The 12,127-nt window shown below is 58.9% G+C and overlaps 1 protein-coding gene across 1 annotated transcript in view; it reads left to right on the top strand.

Annotated features, from left to right (window-relative positions):
- The first annotated feature begins 274 nt into the window (after window positions 1-274).
- The window catches only part of MGAT3 (beta-1,4-mannosyl-glycoprotein 4-beta-N-acetylglucosaminyltransferase), a 32,875-nt gene continuing 21,022 nt past the window's right edge, over window positions 275-12,127 (top strand). Inside the window, exon 1 of the mRNA XM_079774589.1 lies at window positions 275-433. The gene's annotated coding sequence lies outside the window, so the exon portion shown is untranslated. The remainder of the gene's footprint in view (window positions 434-12,127) is intronic.

Below are 12,127 nucleotides of genomic sequence, written 5' to 3'. Positions count from 1 at the left end.
GCCCGGCCCGGCTCGCAGCCCGACGGGCGGCGGAGGGGAGGGGGCTCAGTGGGGGCGGGGCGGGGGCCGGAGCCGCCCGAGCCGGCGGGAGCGGGCACCTCTGTGCGCCGCGCTCGGCCTCGCCTCCGCACCCCCAGCGCGCCTCCCGCGGGGCCCTCCCCGCGCCTTCCGCTCGCCGGGTCCCCGCCGCGCCCCCGGGGTGCAGCTAGGCGGCCGCGCCGGGCCCGCGAGACGGGGTGGAGGTGGGGGCAAGGGGCGGGGATCGGGGCCGGGCCGGGGCCGCGCCGCCTGCGATGCCGGGCGCCCGCCGCAGCCGCCGCCGCCGGAACCCGGGATGGGGCGAGAGGCTGCGGCGGATGCCAGCATCTCCCCGCCGGGGGCCCCGGGGGCCGCGGAGCCGCCGCCACCGCTGCTGAGACCCGGCAGGCGATGGGTGAGTTGACCCTGCTGTCCTGGGGCCCCGCGCCGCAGCCCCTCCATCCCGCACCCCCGGCCCTCCGCCTCCATCTCCGCGCCGCCTCCTCTGCGCTCGCGATCCCCCACCCCTGTCGCGGCTTCCCACCGCCCCCTCCCCGAGCGTGACCTCTGGGGCCGGGCGGGAACCTCAGGCTGGGGGACTGGGGCGGGGGGGGGGGTGGCCGGGATGGGGGTGGGATGCGGAGGCTCTGGCGCCCCCTCTCCCAGCCGGCTGCTCGGTGGAGCTTCCCCTAGCCCCCGAGGGCAGAGCCTCATCCCTCCGACCCCTCCTTCCCCGCTCCTGGCGCGGGGCGTCCCCGAGGCTCTGGGCTTGAGCTGTGCTTTGTGCCCTGCGACCCCCACAAACCTCCGGCGAGGCGCGGGGCGGGGAGTGGGAGGCCTTAGCGCCCGCCTCCCCGCGTCTCCCCCCCTCAACCTGGGTCTGCGGCAGCGGAGGTGGAGGCCCAGGCGCAGTCGGGGTGCTGGGCGGGGGCGGGACTGTGGGGACCTAGTAGAGGGGAATGGGAAGAGAACCCCAACCGTTGAGGGTGGGCTCCCGCATTTTCCACTGCGCTGCCCAGGGCTGGGAAGGGAACCTGGCCGGGGGAGGGCGCTATAAATATCTGCACACAGTGAGTTCTGGAACCTGGGGTGGGGAGGGGAGCGAGTCTGGGTGTATGGGGGGTGGGGAGTGCCTGAGCTGGGGTGCCCGGAGAAGCCGAGGTGGGTCTCAGCCGGCCTTGGTGGCCCGAGGTCGGGTGACTCTCCTAGCTCTGGCCAGAAGGGGTGCGGGCAGGAGCACTACCCCAGTGAGACCCCTCCATGGTCCCCCAGAACTGGCTCTCCGCATCCCCACAGCACTCTCCCTCACTCCTGGGACACCAGTCAGGCTCTGCCTTGATGGGGGAGTTGTGGGCTCTGGTGTGTCACCTCCAGGGGCAGTTACTAAAGATCCGGGCACGGGGCCAAGCTGAGGATGGAGGGAAGAGCAAGACAGCTCCTCCCCCACCCCCAGCTGGCGATTCTGTGGAGTCATCAATGCTTCCCAGTGCTGGGGACAGAGCCGGGGTCCTGGGAAAGTTTGAAAGGGGCTGCCAGCCCCAGGGGGAGAGCGAACTTGCTGGAAGAGATGCTCATAGGAAGCTGGAGGAGGGTGTTCACTGGATGGAGAACGTGGGAAGGGCATTCTGGTGGAGGGAATGGCTTGAGCAAAGGCTTAGGGATGTGAGTGCCTGGTGTGTGTGGAGAGATGGAGGTGGGGGAGGGTCAAGCTCTGCCAGTGGCCAAAAGGAGCCAAGGCGGGGAAGGAGGGCCAGGTGGAGAGAGGTGGTGGGTCATAGCTGGGCTGGAACTCTGTCCTGAGGGCTGGGAGTGATGCTGGCTGGCTCCGCACCCCCCCCCCCCCCATCTGAGGGTCTGCCCTGATGCAGTCAGGGCTGTGTGACCCTCACTGGTGACCCCTTTTCTGTGGTAGTGAGTCTCATTTCCCACGTCTGTCAAATGGGGAGAACCTTCCACGCGGTTGGGGAGAGGACTGCATGCGGTGATGCGCCTGGCACCTGAGAAGGAACTTGGGAAGTGACTGGCTGCTGCGTTGGTATTTTTACCTGTAAAACGAGGACATCGATGCCAGCTGGCAGGCCAGGCGCACTTCACCGGGTGGCAGGGAGGATCATGTGAGGGCGGATGTGACTGGGAGGGAGCCAGAGGCTGGGGGGACTGAGTGCCCACGGCCTCCTTCTAGGAGGAGAGGAGAGAGCAGCGAGGAGCGGCTGGGGGCAGGGGAGCCCTCACAGACAGCCTCTTCTTGCCCCTCTGGGCCGGCACCACCTTCTGGCCCCCAGCCACGGCATTCAGGGACCCTGCTGTGCTCTCCAAGGCCAAAGCCTCTTTGTTCCCCTTTCTGCACGGTGCACCCCTCCCAGCCAGCTCTAGTCCACCACGTGGGGACCAGGGCTCCTTTCCAGAAGTTTCTTCAGACATTCAGGTCAACAAACACGATGTCCTCCTGTGAGGGGCACGGTGCCAGGCGGCCAGGTGGGGAGGATGCAGGCTGTGCCCTCAGGAGATTAGAATCCAGTTGGGCAGCAGACATCACTGGGCACCCACAGTCTACCCAGCCCCGCGCTGTCTGCGGAGGGGCAGAGAGAGTCGCAGTCATTGCACCATGGGGCAGTCAAATGCGGAAGATGAAAAAGGCTTCCGGGTCCAATGGCCCAGCTTCAAGTCCTGGGCCTCCCATTACTGTTCTGTGACTGAGGACAAGTAACCCTGCCTCTTCCTGTCTGTTTATAGAATGGGGACGGGACACACTATAAAATGGGGACGGTACACACTATTGCTATTTGAACAGCTTGGTTCAGTTTCTGGTGGGTGTTCACTACTCTCCTTCTAGAATGCATCTCCCTGTTCCCACCCCTCCCTCCTCAGAGACTACCCAGCCTGCCCCAGTGCATGTGTAGTCCACATCCCTGTTGTCTTCTTCTGTCTGTGAGTCCCCTTAGGCAGGGCCTGCCCTTCTGTGTCCGTGGCTTGGGCAGGGGGCGGGGGTACGCTGGCAGCTGGCTCTCTGATGAGCAGTGCTGGCCCATTTCTGTGGTGTAAATCTTCCCGGCAGGGTCCATTTCAAGCTGCCAACAGCTTAACGATCTCATAATGGAATCAGGGACATGCTAGCTTCAGCACCCAGGCATTTAGTAGGTGCTTAATAAGTGATGGTTGAACAAGAAGGAAAGGCCTCAGGCGCCGTCGGTCAGATGGATTTGGGGAGCTGCCAGGCCATGCTGGACTGGAGAAGGGCTTTCAGGGGTTGGCATTAGACAGGCGGAGGGTGGGGCCAGGGACCACCCTGAATAAGTACCCGAAGTAGGACTGAGAGCAGAGGGAATGGAGGGCTGATGTCTTCCTTTCCTGGGGCTCCACACCTCTAACCCTGCCTCACTCTTGCATTACCCCTTCTCCCAGGAACTCCCCTTGAGCTTGGCCTGGCCTTGGGGCTTGCACAGAATGGCCTTGCTGGGCCCCAAGCTTTAGCTTAACAGAGCTCTCTCAAAGAGGTCCCAAGCCTCAAATTCTTTTCCTTTGCTTTTGCTGTTCCCTCTACCTGAGTGTCTCTTCCATCTGAGCAGGATAGTAAGAAGCTGGGAAATTTTTCTTGGCGAGTAGAATGGGGAAATGGAGACAGATAGATGAAGACACTGGCCAAGCAATTTACAGCCAGATACAGAAGGTTGCCTCCCTAGAGACAACATCTAGGCCTCAGCTGCATTTCCGCTCCAGGCCCAGAAAAGCAGCAAAGCCAGGTGGGGGGTGCCAGGACCAGCTGCCGTGACTAATGACCCCCTGTCCTGGCACTGACCAATCAGTAGAAACCACAATCTTGAAAGTCACAACTGGAAAACGGAAGAATATTCTGCTGAAACCCTCCTCTGAGACCTCCCCTAAAGTTCCCATCTGCAAGAGAGAGAGAAAAGCCCTGGCCAGCGTGGCTCAGTGAGTTGGGCATTTTCTGTGCACCAAGAGGTTGCTGTTTCGAATCCAGTCAGGGCACTTGCCCGGGTTGCGGGCTTGATCTCTGGTAGGGGGCATGCAGGAGGCAGCACTCTCACATTGCTGTTTCTCTCTCTGTCCCTCTCCCTTCCTTTCTCTCTCAAAATAATAAACTATTCTTTCTTAAAAAAGAGAGATAAAAGCTTCAAAACAAAGGACCCAGAAGACCCAGGGCATGCTCTCCCTCCCTCCTGGGAGCAAACCCATGCCTTTCTCTTTTCCTTCTTCCCCCACAGACACGCATCTCCTAAACTCTAAGGGACCCCAAAGCCGCACAACTAGGGGAGCAGTGGGCAGCGGCAGCTTGTATCAAGCTAACCCCCTGGACCTGTCTCCAAGGCCCCCTTTTCTCTGACTTCCCAGTGAGCCAAAGCAGCCCAGCCTGGGCTCTCCTGTTGCTGCTTCTATGCTAAGCCCTTCCTTGTTTTGGGGAGCTGCTGGGCCATGCTGTACTGGAGCTGCCTGCCTTCCCCACACTGGGGATCGGGATCGAGCCTGCAACCTGGGCATGTGCCCCGACCAGGAATCAAACTTCAACCTCCTGGTTCATAAATTGATGCTCAACCACTGAGCCATGCCGGCTGGGCCATAAAAATATTAACAAGTGCCCTAGCCAGTTTGGCTCAGTGGATAGAGCATCAGCCTGCAGACTGAAGGGTCCCAGGTTCAATTCCGGTCAAGGGCACATGCTCAGGTTGTGAGCTGGATGCCTGGTAGGGGGCGTGCAGGAGGTAGCTGATCAAGATTCTCATCATTGATGTTTCTATCTCTCTCCCTTTCCCTTCCTCTCTAAAATCAGTAAAAATATGTTAAAAATGTTAATAACTAACATTTATTGCATCTCTACAGCAATCCATGACAACGGTACCATGATAATCCTCTTTGCAGATGGGAAAGTTGAGGCAGTGTGTCTTGTTAGCGTTGACCCGTCCTTCACATCTTAGCTTGATTGAGCATCACTCGTGTAGGGAAGCTTATGTGAGTCCTGATCCCTTTGCTGTGGGCCCCACAGAGCAACCTCCCTGTATCTGTACTTGCTTGTTATCACACAGTTCCCGCTAGACCAAGCATGTCAAACTCAAAGGCTAACACGGGCCGAATAAACAAGGTTTAAGTTTATGTGGGCCGCAAAACAACAAAAGCTTCAATTTTCATAGAAACGTAGGTTTATTTCGATAGAGACATGCTGAATGCAAAGGGCTGAAATAAATGAATCATTAACATAAAATAATAGAACATTTTAATAAAAATTAATATTTTTTCTTGGACATTAACTTACCAGACACTGAATAACTGCACAAATTAATAAGCGTGACACAAATAAACCTATTTTTCTTGTTCTCCAAAAACGAAATATTCCTGTTGTGCACACCAAACAAGTCAGTATAAGACTAATGACGTGGCCATCGGCTGCTAAAATATTCGCTGCTGGTATTAGTGGAGAGAAATGGTGCGCCTGCGAGTAAGGGAAGTGAATGCAGCACGATTATAGTAATCAGTCATTAGCGAACGCTGTAGTTCCGTTATTAATAATTATGTATAACAGGATATTGTAAAAATTAAGTTACGAATTTTTTATTAAAACGTTTTTTTACATACTGTTGTATTGGCTGGGCCGCAAAAAATATTCATTGTGGGCAGTGAGTTTGACATGCTTGCACTGTGAGTTCCACAGACCTCAAATGAGTGGGTGAATGATTCTCAGCCCACACGAGCAGCCCTGCTCTTCTGTCCATTACCCTCTTTCTCCATCCCTGATGGAGGAGACTGACCCTTCCGAGGGTGGCCTCAGGGCTATGGCGGGATGGTCACAGGGACCCTGCTGGTCCGGTCCCCACCTCCCAGAAGGGGAAAGTGAGGTTTCTGGAGGGGCTGAGAGCCTCCCTCCAGCTGGAAGCAGGCCTGGAGGAAGGGTAGTGGAGCGCCCTCCTGTGGCCTAGAAGGGAGCCCGCAGGGGGCCCAAGGCCTTGCCCATAATCCAGGAGGTTAAAGGCGTCCCTGAAATGGAAATTTCCCTGTTGGAATGGAAATTTCTCACTTACTTTCAGAAGTTAACAGGGTCCCTGAAATCAAAATCCCTCACTTATTTTGATCTTTTCTCTAAAAATAAAATTGGAACAATAGGGATCATGTACACACCTAATTACTTTGTTATTTTAGGAATTTAGAGCTTTTTGGCTCAAGACTTTGGTTCCCACTGAAGGGGAAATGCCTGGGGTGTGGGTGGGCCAGGGTTAGGGCCAGGCCTGGATGCTGGAGCTGGCTGACCCTGGGGCCTCAGGGCCTGCCCTCCAGCTGCCCTTTAGGGCAGGCCTCCCAGGCGTCCCAGAGGGAGCACACAGCGCCTGAGCAGTGGGGGTGAGGGGAGGTGGGGGCAGAGGCAGGCTCCCGGCTTCTGGTTGACAGAGGCCCACGATAGATGACTGTGCAGGCTGTTCTCCCACCTCGACGTTCCGGTCATGATCGTACGCTGCTATTTGGTGAGCACTTACTATGTGCTAGTCGCTGGGCCGAGCACTTTGTCTTCATTATCCCATAGAGCTGTCCTAGTTTCCGGGGACGGAGGTACTGTTATTTATCCCTCTTTGGCAATCTGAGGGGGCCTGGGGCCCAGGGCTCAGGGCTGGGAAGTGGTGGGCTGGGATTGTCACCAGCCTGTAGGACCCCAGACAGGGCTGCCTATCTAGGTCCCCTGGGTCACCCAGAGGGGACCGCTCTGAGGCTTAGAAGGAAACAGCTGCCTCACCCGTGTCCTGGCCTCCGGGTCACCCTCCTCCGGGCCCTGGTGTCACTCCAGTCTCCCCATGGTCCCGGGGCCCTGCCTCGGGAAGCCTGGCTCAGCCTCACCTGGGCGGCTTGGGGACAGGATCTATTTTCCAGGCCGGCGCACAGTGTGGTCCCATCTGGTCCTCGGAAGAGCCCAGGACAGTCTGCGGTCTCTAAGCCGAGGCCCACAGAGTGTGGGTGACTGGTCCAACATAGGAGGGAGGGTGGGAGCCCCGTTTGTAAGATGCTGCCCTGGGGATGTAGAGGCCTGTGGGCTCCAAGAGCCACTGCCTGGCCCCATGGAGTCCAGACTGCCTTGTGAGACTTCCTGCTCCCCCCACCCACTAGCTCTGCACACGCCATGACGACCCCCCACCTGCTGCCCCTGTTGCCTTTTCCCAGGAGCACCTGCTGCTCCGTGGGCCCCCAGAGCTTGCCTGATGCTCTGGGTAAGTCCCTAGTGGCTGCCCTCGTGCTGCCTGTGCGGGTCGCGGCTGGTGAATGATGGTGCCAGGGAAGGGGAGCAAGGAGAGCTGCCAATGACGAGAAGGGTGGGCTCCCGGGCTGGGCACACGGGCACGCGCTGGGGGCTGGCACCATTCCTGACACAGAAAGCATCGATCCGCATTTCCGGTATTTGCTGAATGGTGATTGTGAGAGTGGCGGGTGAGGGCCACTTCTGGAAACAAGGCAGGGTGGCTGGGTTAGGTGAAAGGTGGAAGAGGCGCCTTCCCCACGAGATGCGGGCGCTGTCTTGTGTGATTTCATTTCCGTGTTTTAGGGGCAGTGGTGCCCGAGTACTCCCCATGCCATCGTATGGAAACTGAGTCCCAGACAGGGAAGGTGACTTGCCAGGGTCACAATGTCAGGAGGTGGGTCTTCAGGTCAGAGTCTGCCCGGCTGGCTAAAGTGTGAATGAGCCTGCGTGGCACCTGCAGTTCAGAAAGCACCTTCACACCCATCGCCTCCCTCAGTCCTCATGTGGCTCGAGGCGTGACCCTCCTCTTTCACCTCTGCCCATGTCTCTGCTCAGAAGACCCGCACCCGAGGGCACACCGCGTCTTCAGGGGCGCAGGGGAGAGGAGAGCCTCTGCCCAGGCTGGTGGGGGGCATCACGTGGCCAGTGGGGGCAGAGCCAGGCCTGAGCTCAGGCTGGCGCACAGGGTGGTCCCATCTGGTCCTCGGAAGAGCCCAGAACAGTCTGCGGTCTAAGCCGAGGCCCACAGAGTGTGGGTGACTGGTCCGAGGTAACAGCCTCCAGCCCCAGGTGAGGACCAGAGAGTGTGATGCTCTGCCGCGCCGGGAGGTCTGGGACACCTGGCAGGTGGGTTTGGCTCCGCAGAATGACCACCGTTAGATTCACTAACCAATGGGACTGGCCCTAAAGGGCACCCAGGCAGACGCCCTTCTACGGGTGCCCAGGGACCTCTAGGTTGTCAGAAGTGTTTGGGGCCACACGTGAGCACAGGCCATGGCCCTTTGGCTTCCACTAGGCGGCATGTGACTGAACCCCCGGTTGCTGCCTGTAGCTCTGGCATGTGGGGTGGGGCGATGCACCAGCACCCTCATCCAGACCAAAGTCCAGGCGCTGGCTTTCCCTGGGGCCTTTGCAGGTGCTGTTCCTCTGTCCGGAATGCCCTTCCCTCCACTCCTGGCTCGTCCTTGAAGGTCCTTCCAGGAGCCATGCCTGAGGCTCATCCCAAGGGGATGTGAGCACCTGGGGGCAAGGCCGGTGTGATGAGGGCCTGGTAGGACATGCCAGTGGAGTGAGGGAGAGGACTGGGTCGGGGGGACTCGGGCGGTCACTCAGGCCGTCCATAGAGCGTACTGTGCCATCCCTTCTGCCTGGGTGACACAGGGATGGAGTCTGTGAAAGACCAAGGGCCTCCTGGGAGGTTCTAAGAAGCAGCTGTAAGGTGCTGCCCAGCCCAGGTGACCATCCCCTCAATTCAGAGAGGGGCCCGGCTGGGAGCCTTGAGGCCACGTGGCCAGCTGACGCCACCCCTCCCACAAAGGAAACATTGAGGTCTGGGGCACTTGGGACTGACCCAGAGTGTCACGGGGAGTGGCGAGGTCCCCTTCGTGGTGTGTAGGAGGGGAGCCCGGCTGCGCTCCACCCCCACTCCGGTCCCAAGCTGCAGCCGTTCTCAGCGGGATCCAGGTCAGGTCTGTGGAGGGGATGGAAGGAGCTGGAAAGAGCCAAGTCCCAGGGCTCAGGTCCCCAGTGTGGTGGACATGGCTCCTTAGAGAAAGTGCATGTCGCCCAAAAGCTGGCAGAAATCCATGTTGATAATTCATCCCAGCAAAAGGTAACACTGGGGGGGAAATCTGTGAGCGCTTAGACCAAAATGTTAGCCTGAGCGGTGGCAGGATGGTGCGTGATATTGTCCTGTTTCTTTCACTGTGGTTTCCAGATTTTCTAGAATGTCTGATAAACTTTTATAACCAAAAGGATGAAGTTATATTTTAAAGGAGAGAGGTAAGAGAGGTGCTCTGAGAACAGCCCGCTCACCATTCGTCCGATTCTGGAGTCACCACCGGTGCTGGGCCTCACCAGTGGGCGTTGTCTAGCCCCCGGCACATCCCCCCGAGCGGGTGCACCTGCTGCAAACAGCTTGCGTGTCAATTGCATGTCTCTCGTCCTGGAAATTGGGTCAGTGAGTGTCCACTCTGGGGCTACTGGGGTGCAGTTCTGCTTGAATTCAGTCCAAACCTCTGACCTCCTTTCTCTGGCGCTGCTCTGGCCTTTGCTCCTCTCCCCCCATGCGCCCCACATTCCAGCCTTGGGACCGTTGCTGTTCTCTGCACACGGTCCTCTTTTGCCCACCTCTGGCCTTCGCTGTGCCAGGCCCTCTACCTGGAAAGCCAGCCCTCTACCTGGTGTTGCCATCCTCCAGGGAAGCCATTCCTGCCCCTCCCAGCCAGCGGTGGCCCCAGGGCTCTGAGCTTTGCTGAGCAGTAGTCACTCTCGTGGTCTCCGCTGAGCCAGGCCCACTGGTGCCTGACCTTGCAAGTCATGTCCCCTCTCCAAGCCTTGGTTTCCTCATCTGTGAAGTGGGGCCATGAGGCTGAGCTGAGATGGAGCACGGACTTGGGAAGGGGCACTGCTCTTGGAGCCCAGGGCCTCCCAGGAGGCTGCTGAGACTAGGACCCTGGCCACCGGACTCCTGGACCTCACCCCACCCCACCCACCCCACCCCGGTGCCCAGGGGGTGTGGGTCTCTGTTGACTGCCTTTCTTACTGACGCAGCTTGAAGTGCCTTTCCGGAGGCCCTCCCACAGCGTGGGCAAGCTCTCCCTGTGGTGATGGTGTTTGTCATCACAGCTGAGCCCTGATTTTGGGGGGTGGGGGGGAGAGGGACTCAATCTCTGTCTTGCCCATGGCCCTGACTCTGCCTGATACAGAGCACTCATTCATTCATTCATTCATTCAGTGATTATTCACTGAGTGTCCACTGTGTGCCAGGGGCCGAGCTAGGTGCCAGGGGCACAGATCTGCCCACTTCAGGGTGTGACTGTCTGTGTTTCCCTGCATGCGTTTTGTGCACTTCACTTGCACATGAACACAGCCGAGCATCTCCATCACATATAAATGCGTGTCCCTCAGGCTGTGCCCACGTGCATTCCTGCTAGTACCTTGGGCATTCCTGGTTAATTCATTCAGCAAGTGTTAATCCACTGCCTGCCAAGGAGGTGCCAGGCCCTGACCCTGAAGGAAATACCCTCTGCTCTTGGGAAGCGCTCATCTCATGAGGCGGTTACAATGCAGACTGTTGAGGGCAAGGGCCAGCAGAGGTGGGGGTAGTCAGAATGGCATCCTGGGGGCACAGGGGAGAAAAGTGGAGAAGAGCATCCTGTGGGCTATGCCCCCCACCCCGGGCACCCTGGGCCAGCCCTCCTTGCTGCTGGATACGCCCCTGAAGCTGACGGAGCAGTGGCTGTGAGCCCTGGGGGAGGCTGGAGGAGAATGCAGTGCCCTGAAGAGGAAGCGTATTAGCTGGAGAACTGAATACGGAACCCGTGGGCAGGCTGGAGAGTCCAGGAGCAGAGCTTCCTATGAAAGAAGAACCTGGGACCGGACACCAGAACACAGCACCTGGAAAGTAGAACCCCTTGATTCAGACCAGAGAAGCTGGAATACAGAACTGGAGGGCGAAGTGGAGGCCTTCTGGACGGGGGCCTTCTGGAACATGGACCTCTGTCTACCAGCCGTGCAGAGTGGGGCGGGGCCTGAGCTTTGGGGAGCAGCAGTCACTCGTGGTCTCCACTGAGCCAGGCCCACTGGTGCCTGACCTTGCAAGTCATGCCCCCGCTCCAAGCCTCGGTTTCCTCATCTGTGAAGTGGGGCCATGGGGCTGAGCTGAGATGGAGCACAGACTTGGGAAGGGGCACTGCTCTTGGAGCCCTGGCCTCCCCGGAGGCCGCTGAGACTAGGACCCTGGCCACCGGACTCCTGGACCTCACCTTGTGGGAGGCTTTGTCGCTGCCGTCTCCTTTCCCTCTCCTTCCCCACAGTCGGTGGACGTTTGAGCCATCGGGGCCTGTTGGGGAACACTGGATGCAGCAGGTGGCTAGGACTAAGTAATTAGCGGAGCCAGCGCACATTGGTGGCTCCCATGATATTCAGGAGCAGAGGCCCAGCCCCGGAGCCCTGCGTGGTGTTCCTGCTACGTGGTGAGGACCTACTGAGTGTCCCCAGGGGAGACAGTCAGGTCCTTACTCCCGGGGGCTGCTGCCCTCACAGGCGGGGTGGGCAGAGAGTAAGTAACTGGGGAGGGAAAGAGAAAGGGGTCATTGTTCCAGCTCCGTGGAGGCTCGCTAGGTGCCCAGAGTGCAGAGCCAACCAGCTGTGCACCTGCCCCATCCAGACCGCTCCCAGCCGAAGGTTAATTGTGGCGCTCAGGTTCCCAGATCCCAGAGCTGCAGGCTCTGGGCCAGAAGCAGCTCGTTACCTCCCCAAATCCCTTTGCGGGCCCTGTTGATGGGTCTTACCAGCCTCCCTTTATGTCTCAGCAAATATGCTGGGAGGGGGTCAAGTTCTTGCTGGAGGCTGGAGGCTGGAGTCATTTCATTCCCCTCACCACTCTCCCTCTCCCCCCCCCCTCCGCCACACACACACACTGGAAGGGACCTTGGGAATTTATGGAGATGAGCCAGCTCTTTGGAGGGTGTGAGCCCATGTCACACTGCAGGTCACACTTTTCGAAGCCCCAGACCAGGCCTGAGAGGCCAGCAGTATACTGAAAGGTACAGATGGGTGGATTTGGGGGAGAGTCATCTATTCATTCAACAAACAGGTTGACACCTCCTTTGTGTCAGGCTGGGGCAACCCAGGAAACTTGGGCAGCGCAGCCTC

Source organism: Cnephaeus nilssonii (genome assembly GCF_951640355.1).
Source record: "Cnephaeus nilssonii genome assembly, chromosome: 6".
In the NCBI taxonomy this organism is placed as follows: Eukaryota; Metazoa; Chordata; class Mammalia; order Chiroptera; family Vespertilionidae; genus Cnephaeus; species Cnephaeus nilssonii.
This window is presented reverse-complemented; position numbering and strand designations above follow the sequence as displayed.